General features: G+C 44.4%; 1 protein-coding gene across 7 annotated transcripts in view; it reads right to left on the reverse strand.

Moving 5' to 3' along the window:
• Nucleotides 1-2,579, reverse strand: part of GGACT (gamma-glutamylamine cyclotransferase) — a 47,494-nt gene extending 44,915 nt beyond the window's left edge. For 6 of the 7 annotated variants that reach the window (XM_081214662.1, XM_081214661.1, XM_081214659.1 and 3 more), the window contains exon 1: nucleotides 2,494-2,579. The gene's annotated coding sequence lies outside the window, so the exon portion shown is untranslated. Of the gene's footprint in view, nucleotides 1-2,365; nucleotides 2,451-2,493 lie in introns of those variants that run through there. The other variant, XM_081214657.1, reaches the window with a different exon arrangement.
• Nucleotides 2,580-10,475: the final 7,896 nt, after the last annotated feature.

Here is a 10,475-nt window from a genome sequence, read left to right on the forward strand (position 1 = left end):
ACTGTGGGTACAAAGCCCTTCAATGACTCCACTTGGAAGAGCTGACCCAGATTGGAACGTTCAAGAGATCTTACTACATAAATTAAGAGGGAAATGTACAGGTAATTAAAAAACTTCAACAGTATAGGTTTCTATCCCTGCTCTATTCTATATACTTCCTGCTGCCGGCTACCTAAGGCCAGCGTGAATAAACACCTTCTCTAGGACTAGTGCTAATCGTCAGCACCCTTGTTTTCGAGGTCAGCTAGTCCAAAACACTTCTGTACAAAGGTCCACCAATTAGAAATTAATTTACCTTTGCAAACTCAGCGTTTGAAATACAATGCTCTCTACCCGGGCAGCCTGCTTATTCAGGGACTTCTGGCGTCTCCTGGGAATCAGTTCAGGAAAACAAGGCATTTTGGGAGAATGCGGGCAACCTGCGGGGGCTCTCCATATTAGCATTTCAATTGAGTGAGTGAGACCAGGTGGTGCAGTGGTTAAGAATACACCTGCCAATGCAGGGGACACGGGTTCGAGCCCTGGTCCAGGAAGATCCCACATGCCGCGGAGCAACTAATCCCGTGCGCGACAACTACTGAGCCTGCACTCTAGAGCCCGCGAGCCACAACTACTGAAGCCCGCGCGCCTAGAGCCCGTGCTCCGCAACAAGATAAGCCACCGCAATGAGAAACCCACACACCACAACGAAGAGTAGCCCCCGCTTGCCACAACCAGAGAAGGCCCGCGTGCAGCAACGAAGACCCAACGCAGCCAAAAATAAATAAATAAATAAAATTATATATTAAAAAAAGACCTACTCTTTATATTGGGTCAATCCAACTGATTTAGAGACCCTTCAGTTTTTTGGGTTTTTTTTTTTAACATCTTTATTGGCATATAATTACTTTACAATGGTGTGTTAGTTTCTGCTTTATAACAAAATGAATCATCTATACATATACATATATCCCCATATCTCCTCCCTCTTGTGTCTCCCTCCCACCCTCCCTATCCCACCCCTCTAGGAGGTCACAAAGCACTGAGCTGATCTCCCTGTGCTATGTGGCTGCTTCCCACTACCTATCTATTTTACATTTGGTAGTGTATATATGTCCATGTGACTCTCTCACTTCGTCCCAGCTTACCCTTCCCCCTCCCCGTGTCCTCAAGTCCATTCTCTACGTCTGTCTCTTTATTCCTGTCCTGCCCCTAGGTTCTTCAGAACCATTTTTTTCTTAGATTCCATATATATGTGTTAGCATATGGTATTTGTTTTTCTCTTTCTGACTTACTTCACTCTGTATGACAGACTCTAGGTCCATCCACCTCACTACAAATAACTCAATTTCGTTTCTTTTTATGGCTAAGTAATATTCCATTGTATATATGTGCCACATTTTCTTTATCCATTCACCTGTCAATGGACACAGGTTGCTTCCATGTTCTGGCTATTGTAAATAGAGCTGCAATGAACATTTTGGTACATGACTCTTTTTGAATTATGGTTTCCTCAGGGTATATGCCCAGTAGTGGGATTGCTGGGTGGTATGGTAGTTCTATTTTTAGTTTTTTAAGGAACCTCCATACTGTTCTCCATAGTGGCTGTATCAATTGACATTCCCACCAACAGTGCAAGAGGGTTCCCTTTTCTCCACACCCTTAGAGAGACACTTTAGTTTTTAATACAGGATTTCTCCCTGGGACATTGAGCAAAATTAATAACCTGCTTTGAGAAGACGTGGCCACAAGTCTCATTTTCTTATCAGTTCAATATTAACAGTCAGCCTGGAGTCAGAAAGGTGTGTTCAAATAACCTTGCACCTATTTAGGGTTTCCAGGGCAGCTGCGGTGCTCTCTTTGGCCAACAGAGTGAAAGCTCAGTAACCATATTTCGTAATCAAGGCAGTAAGAGAAATTCTCCAAAAACTCAGCTGTGTCACTAACGGCTCCAAAGAAACCTGAGCTCAGAAACTGACAAACGCCAGAAGTTTTGTTTTTTTTCTTTTGCAGCTTCTGGTCTCCTCGCAAACAAGACTCTCCAGTTAAAAACAGAATTTCTCGAAAGCGTCGGCCTCATTATACTGCGAGATTCTTTTAAAACTACCTCCTAAAATGGTCATCGCTTCTTCCTTACTAGGAAGGGGCAGCGTGCACACCTGCAGGCAATTCCCAACTCTTCCTGCCCCCCGTCGTTCTGGCGGTGGCGTCCGCCTCGCGCTGTGCGGAGCAACGTGTGGACGCGCATAGAGGCCCCGTGTCCCCTACTTTCCAGCGGGTCCCGCAGGCGCCCGCGTCCATTCACGGCCCAGGCTCTGCCCCCGCCCCTCGGCCCCCCCCCGCCGTCCCTCCCCGCTCCATCCCCCACCCTCCCTCCCCGACTCACGCGGGCCCCGGACTCCGCCCTGGCGCGACGCGCCGGCAGCAACACCCCGAGTCCCCGAGGGCTCTAGGGCACCCTCGCGGCGGGGGCGGGGACAGGGACCCCGGCTCGGCCCGAGCCCAGCGCCTCACCTGCCTCGGAGCGCGGCGCCGTCGGGGAGAGCGGACCCGGGCGGCGGAGCGGAAATCCTGGCCGAGGCTGGCGCGGCCGCCCCGGGAGGCCGCCCCCGGCGGCGCCCCCTGGAGGAGGGACGGTGTACCTGCCTGCGCGGGCCGCGCGCACACCTGCGCACGCGCCGGGAGCCAGACGGGCGCACACGCTCTAACGCGTCCCACCGGGGCGTCCAGGGTCAGCCTTCTGAGTCCATGTTGGACCCCGATACACCTGGGGACACACCGCGTCAGATGTACACACTCACACGCTTAGAAATGAGCCAACACCTGGGGCTGCATCCTGTAGGGCAGATGCACAAGGTGATGACCAAGGCCTCACACTCCGGCATCCACTCGGCTCCGATACCATACTGGATACAGATAATCATGTAGTCTTCATACTGCCACTTGTTTACCAATTCTCCATTTTCAGTTAAAACTGTGGTTGTAGGGGACAATGGAAGTAATGACTTACCGTCTGTTCCTGGATCCTAGGACTGAATTTGAGCCCCAGAAATTAGAGGAGTGAAGACCAAAAGCTGAAGGAGAATGTTTTCTAGAGACTGTGTTCATTCTGGGCTTAAGCAAGGCTACTTTGGTGACCCAGATGACAAGAATGGCACAGCGAGAGAGAAGGGGCCCCTTCTGCTCCTCCCAAGTACTAGTCGTTGGAGGAGCAATAATCCCCCTAACTCACTGTCTGCCTTTCCACTTTCTCATGTATGTGGGCTGGATCCACGTGGTTTTTACAATCTGGTTTCTATTCAAACATTTCCAGTAATGCTGATGTGGTTGGTTTTTTTTTTTTTTTTGCGGTACATGGGCCTCTCACTGTTGTGGCCTCTCCCATTGCGGAGCACAGGCTCCGGACACGCAGGCTCAGCGGCCATGGCTCACGGGCCCAGCCGCTCCACGGCATGTGGGATCTTCCCGGACCGGGGCACGAACCCGCGTCCCCTGCATCGGCAGGCAGACTCTTAACCACTGCGCCACCAGGGAAGCCCTGTGGTTGTGTTTTGAACAGATTTTCCTACAGAAATCTAAAAGATCAGATTCATAAGGTATAATTTTCACAGAGTTCTTTCTTGTTTGGGGAAGCTCATGATTAAATTTAAATATATTAAAAATCTTGTCTGGTGTATATTTTTAACATACTATTTTTAAAGAGTAGCAGTAGCATCTTAATTTTTTTTTCAAAAGGCAGAAAGGTTCCATTTTATTTATTTATTCTTTTTCTTTGAGGGAGGAAGATCATGTCAGCAAAAAAAAGTGTGAGCAAAATACATGAACAAATAATTCTTCCAATAAAGGGAAATTAAAGATGGTAACAAGGTGAGTGTTAAAGTGCATTTAGTGCCAGATAAGGCTGGGAGAATCTGATCCAACATAGATTAGGCTCTGTGGGATGAGATCTTCAGTTTAACTGTCAAAAAATAACCCATAGGCAAATAGAGTAGTAATTTTCAAAATGTGGTCCCAGATGGGCTGCATTAGCAGCACCTGGAAATTTAGAAATGCGAACTCACAGGCCACACCCCAGACCTTCTGAATAAGCAACTCTGGGGGTGGGCCCAGTGAAAGAAATACACTTTAACAAGTACTTCTTTTTTTTTTATAATGGTAATTTATTTTTTCCCAGTTTTATTGATATAATGAACTTAGAGCGCTGTATAAGTTTAAGGTGTACAGCATAATGATTTGACATATATATTATGAAATGATTATCACAATAAGGTTAGTAAACATCCATCATCTTATATAGATACAATTAAATAGAAAAAAATTTTTTGTGTGATGAGAACTCTTAGGATTTACTTTCTTAACTTTCATATATAGCATACAGCAGTTTTATGCTATATACATACAGCATACAGCTAATTATATTTATCATGTTGTCCATTACATCCCTAGTACTTATCTTACAACCTGAAGTTTGCAGTACCTTTTAACTGCTTTCATCCAATCGCCCCACCTTCCACCCCCGGTTAACTACAAATCTGATCCATATTTCACTGTTTGTATGTTCTTTTGTTTGTTTTTGAAGTGTAATTGACATACAACACTGTGTTGGAAAAAAAGTCACAGTTTCTCAAGGAAACTGATTGTTCAGCATAGACAAGTCTGGCTTCAGTTTAGGTTTGCTGGGTTACACAGGAGCCCTTAGCAAGCCAACTACTCTGGTGGGTTTTAGGAACTGAGTTGACTCATGGAGGCTGTCAGTTGCATGCAAATGGTATAGGTGAGTCCCTCACCGAAAAGTTTTCAGCCCACCATCAGCTGTTTTTCTGGTCTGTTGCTCTGCGGTCCACAATCTCCTATACCCTCCAGGCTCAAGGTCAAGCAGCTGGCAAATGCTATGCCCGGGTTCAAAGCTCCGGCACAAACATTTCCTTTATCAACTCAAAGGATTTAGACTAACAAATTGTCTTTCAGTGGAATTATCCAGTTTGGCCATTTTTGTTTTCTAAATACCAGCAGGTAATTGCCAAGCTCTGTTTTCTAGACTTTGGTGTTAGATGACTAATTTACATTTGACTGAATGCACTGCTACTTAGTATTATGCAAAAGAAGTCAACCTCATCTCCTTGTTACCCCTCCCACATGTCTCCAGAATTGCAAGGACCACACAATAGATGGGAAAATGTCTTCTGCATCTCTTGAAAAGATGCTTATAATGTGAAATAAGCAACAGAACCAGCGTGCTATATACAGAGCTTCAAGTCTAACTGGATAACACTATAAAATCTACTGAAATATTATCAAATTATTCTAGTAAATTATTACAAATAATCATCTTTGGCCCTAAATAACCTGCAGACTAAATCCAGCCCACCACTTGTTTTTGTAAGCTAAGAATGAGTTTTACATTTTTTTTTTTTTTTTTTTTTTTTTTTGAGATACGTGGGCCTCTCACTGTTGTGGCCTCTCCCCCTGCGGAGCACAGGCTCCGGACATGCAGGCTCAGCAGCCATGGCTTACAGGCCCAGCCGCTCCGTGGCATGTGGGATCTTCCCGGACCGGGGCACGAACCTGTGTCCCCTGCATTGGCAGGCGGACTCTCAACCACTGCGCCACCAGGGAAGCCCGAGTTTTACATTTTTAAGTGCTTGAAAAAAATCCAAAGAAGAAATAAAACTTCATGACACATGAAAATTATGAGATTCAAATTTCAGTGTCTATAGAGTTTTACTGAAAATACAGTCATGCTGACTCATTTATGGGTTGTCTATGGCTTTTTTTTTTTAATAAATGACAAACTTCTCTTTTAAAAAAATGTATTTATTTATTTACTTATTTTTGGTTGTGTTGGGTCTTCGTTGCTGCACGCAGGCTCTCTCGAGTTGCAGTGAGTGGGGGCTACTCTTCGTCATGCTGTGTGGGCTTCTCACTGCAGTGGATTCTCTTGTTGCGAGGCACAGGCTCTAGGCACGCGGGCTCAGCAGTTGTGGCTCGCAGGCTCTAGAGCGCAGGCTCAGTAGTTGTGGTGCACGGGCTTAGTTGCTCTGCGGCATGTGGGATCTTCCCGGGTCAGGGCCCGAACCCGTGTCCCCTGTGTTGGCAGGCAGATTCTTAACCACTGCGCCACCAGGGAAGTCCCTCTATGGCTGCTCTTTTGTGATAGCAGCAGAGCTGAGTAGCCACCACTGAGACAAGGTGGCCTGACAAGGTGGCCTGCAAAGCCTACAGTATTTTCTCTCTGTCCTTTTACAGAAAAAGTTTGTCTACACTGCTCCATAGTCTTTTGCTCCAGCCACCATTATAATCCCTGCCTCTTCATTCTGTGATAGTTGATTTATGACTACCTCCCTCCTGGACTGAGTTCCATGAGGTCAGACCTGTCTCCTTTGCATGTTTCCAGCACTTCCCACCATGGTACCCAGAGTAGGTACTCAGTAATATTTATTTCACTGAACTTTATTTTTTGATCATTTCCCCTATGTAAATCAATATGAACTTGACAAAAAAATCAACATAGGATCCATTAATCAGGACAATTTAGAAAATTTGTATGTAACAAAATAGAATTTTAAAATTCTGCAAATAATGGGATTCCTTGCTTCCATTTTCTAAACCAGGTTTTAAAAATTTGTTGTTAAATTTGAAAGTGGCAGAGTTGTGTTTTCCTTGTCATTCCGTTGAGTTATTTTAATTAGTACAACAGGTCTCATTGCTAAACAATTTCCACGGCAAAGAAATTAATGAGAGGAGAAAACCAACCTCATGAAGCTAAGTTCATTCACGTTACATGCAATCCTGGTATTTCTGGAATTATTGTTTTAAAGATGATGTGCGCTGCTGTCAGATATTTAAAAATAAGGCATTGACCTTTTCTCCACAAAAGATAGGCAATGTCTTGTCTAAACAGGCGACGGAATTTTCCACGCAATTGCGGTTCAGATGGTTTATGCTCTTCTTGCTTACCTTCTGTAATTTGGGGAATAACAAGCAAAGACCAGAGTAAAGCACTATATGAGATTGTTTTGGTGAATAAATCCCTTATCACAAATAGGAGGATAACTGAAAGAACGCCCAGAAGGAAGTAATCTGACCAACCAGATACGCTATCCACCATGGAGGAAGCTAATTACATTGCAAAGAGGCCACAGACCAATCTCTAACCCTGTAACATTGCTGCCATTGTCCTGCTTAAAGCCAGAATCAAGTTATTTGGTCCTGTTCTCCAAACAGCAACTTTTTAAAGGAAATAATGGTTGTCTGGTGCCCGGCAGTGTGGACATTACAAGGGGAAATGTGGCTTGATTCCCTTGAGTCGTCGATGCAGGAAATGAACACATATTGAGTGCTCCTATGTGCCTGGTACAGTATGACGCTTTCCTCACATTACCCTTTGAACCATAGTATGAAGCAGATATTACCATTCCTGGTCTACATATGAACTGGCTCCATAAGGTTCAATAACCCTCTCAAAGACATGCTGCCAGGAAATAAGAGTGTCCATATCCAGCTGAACCTGACACTCATGCTCTGTAACATAAGGGCGAAAACAAGGTAGCTGGGTCATACGTGCTGAAATGTGTGTCATCTGCACTAATAATTCTATTTTGGAACCTCTCCGTTCAAAGTGCTAGTTCCAATGGATAATGCTGTGCATATGGTTCTACCCATGAAGAGCTTTCACATACATGATCCCATCTGATCCATACCCCTGCATTGCACAATAAAGGCCAGGTAGAGAATTTCCTCCTCTTTACAGATGAGGTAAAGAGGTTGGATGGCCTGACCAGGGTCATACGATTAACTGTGCCCTGTCTTATAGCCCAATCAAATATCTCCAGTACAAAACCATCACTGGACTTATTGGCTCGTTGCCATGGGGGAGACCACACACCCATGGAGCTCTGAGATGCCTCACCAAACAAAGATGCAGTTAGGAGGTTTGGGCGGGGGGAGGAACTTAAAGGTAATAGTGTTTTTACAGGCTGAAGGCAAAAGAGGGATGCGTGCCAATGGTCAGTATCAGGTGTGGACAGCAGAACAGACCCAGGGGCTTATGTACTTAGAGACTAAAAGTTTGGATAGACGTGAACGGGTGTATCCAGAAATGCTTTAAATGAAGTTCTGCACGTGGGTTGGAAACTGAGGCTGCTTGTCATGTCAAAGTGCCTTGGACCCTCCAGGTGGAGCAGGATGTTTCATTCTTCCCGATGATTTCAAACAGCAACATTTCTGATAGTGCTCTCCCAGAAGGTTTCTCCAAGAGTAATAAAGCAGCAGTCACCCTTAGAAGTGGGTTCCTTGACACATTACAACTTCATTGTGGCTATGGGAGAAATGTGGTTTCCTGTTCACTTCCCAGCTGCCTTAATCTGTGCTATGTCAGCCTGATGAATGGCAGAGCAGAATTGGAGTTTTGTCAGTCTGAGGGACTTTTTACCTTACCTGAATGTATCAGGACTAGAAAGCTTCACAATATTTTATTTCCACAGAGCGCTGGAATTTCAAACATTCTTACATTACACAACAGATTTTTTTAATGAGGGTTTACATAAGCACCCAAAGAAGGTCACTTCGCAAATTTTTATAGTGGACTTCTGTACAAGATTTAGTTTTTTTTGTTTTTTGTGTTTTGTTTTTAAAAAGGTTAAGCATCTAAGGCTATTTGAAGAACACTGGTTTTGTCCAACCCTCTCATTTCATGGAGGAGAAATTAACAGCAAAACAACCACCACCACCATTATTTTCATTAGAAGCGACTGAGGCATGCAGTAATTAGGTGACTCATTCCAGGGTCCTGGTAACTAATGACAGGATTGAAAGTGTTTGTATCTAATTGAATTGTCGAAGCTTAAAAAAATGACTTACGGTAGTGAAGCTGGCCCTAGGGTAGATCTCACACTCCTGGTCTCTGTTCTTTCCACCTTATCACCTTGCTTGCTGATGTCTGCAGATTCCTAGACCAAGTACTGTAAAAGCTGTCATCCATATACATTATCAGAAAGTTCTAGAAATGAGCAGTTTTGACACATCTCAAGTCTATTCAGCAAAATGAATGCTATTGAAACGTAACTGCTGAAACAGAACTGTTTCTAAATGATGGATAAAACTGCAATTTAAATCTACAGGGAAAACGTTTCCTCAAACACAAGTAGGAAGCAGAAAGCTTTATTGGCCCTGGAAAAACACCACATATTTAAAAGCAAAATGATTAGAAATGCAGGACACTCAAGGCAGTTTTGATAAACAGTGTAACAGATTTAAAGTACTTGTATTGATAGAACTAATCAGACTTAGAACACAAGTGATAAAAATACAAACCTGAGACTGTTTCTAGGTCATTTAATTACAGGATTAAAAACCTCAAGAAAAGTGAGGGTTATTCCTCCTTCAATTATTTATTGAATAGTATTATGTGCCAAGCATGGGTTTAGGGCTTTACTTACCTTTTCTCATTTAAACTTTCCAATAAGTCTGTGAAAAAGGTAGTATTATCCCCCATTTTACAGATGAGGTTCTGAGCTGCTAAAAGACTAAGTTACTTGCTCTACTGGATTCCTAGGGGGGCCAGGCATGGCCACAAACCGGGTGGCTTTAATAACAGAAATGTTCTGGAGGCCAGGGGTCTGAAGTCAGGGTGTTGGCAGGGCCACACTCCTTCGAAGGCTCTAGGGGAGGATTCTTCCTTGCCTCTTCCAGCTTCTGGTGGCTCCTGGCGTTCCTTGGCTTGTAGTAGCGTCACTCCAGTCTCTGTCTCCACCTCCTCATGGCCTTCTTTTCTCTGTGTGCCTCTATGTATCCTCTCCTCTTTTTAGAAAACACCAATCATTGGTTTTGGCCCACCCTAAATCCAGGATGGTTTCCTCTCAAGATCCTTAACTAATTAGATCTGTAAGACCTGATTTCCAAAAATACAGTCACATTCTGAAGTTCTGGGTGGACACGAATTTTGGGGGGGACACTATCCAACCACTACACTTGCCTAAGGTCTGGTAAATGGAGGAAGAACAACGTTCCAACCTGGGTGTAACGCAGATTTTCCTTTCACATTCAAGCTTTATGTCCCCCCAAATGCCAGTTATTTCCAGACGACCACCAAGAGAGTCACCCAGCATACAGAGTTTCGTGAGGATTTAAAGGCATGATTCAGGAAGGAGTCTGCCTTGCACACTCATAGTTCAGCCAACAATCTGAGCAATGACGCCTCCCGAGTTCTGTTCACTCAGCATGACTCTGGAGACACAGGCTCCCCAGCGCCTCTCCCACCTGCTGGGCAAAGCCATTTAGTGACTACATTTGGTTACCTGAGTTTCCCACGTGGCGTCTCCTTTCCACCAATGCGCCTTATCACAGCTTTATTACGAACCCATCCATGGCTCTCTTGAAGAAAGATTTCTCTGTGATGTCACACATGTTCCTTGCTTTAGAAAAAAAAAATTATTTCAAATAATGCAGCGATTTACAAAGTAGGTGAAGAGTCTCTCTCCTCCTTACTTCTTCTTGCT

The sequence above is a fragment of the Mesoplodon bidens genome (genome assembly GCF_964165515.1).
Source record: "Mesoplodon bidens genome assembly, chromosome: 17".
In the NCBI taxonomy this organism is placed as follows: Eukaryota; Metazoa; Chordata; class Mammalia; order Artiodactyla; family Ziphiidae; genus Mesoplodon; species Mesoplodon bidens.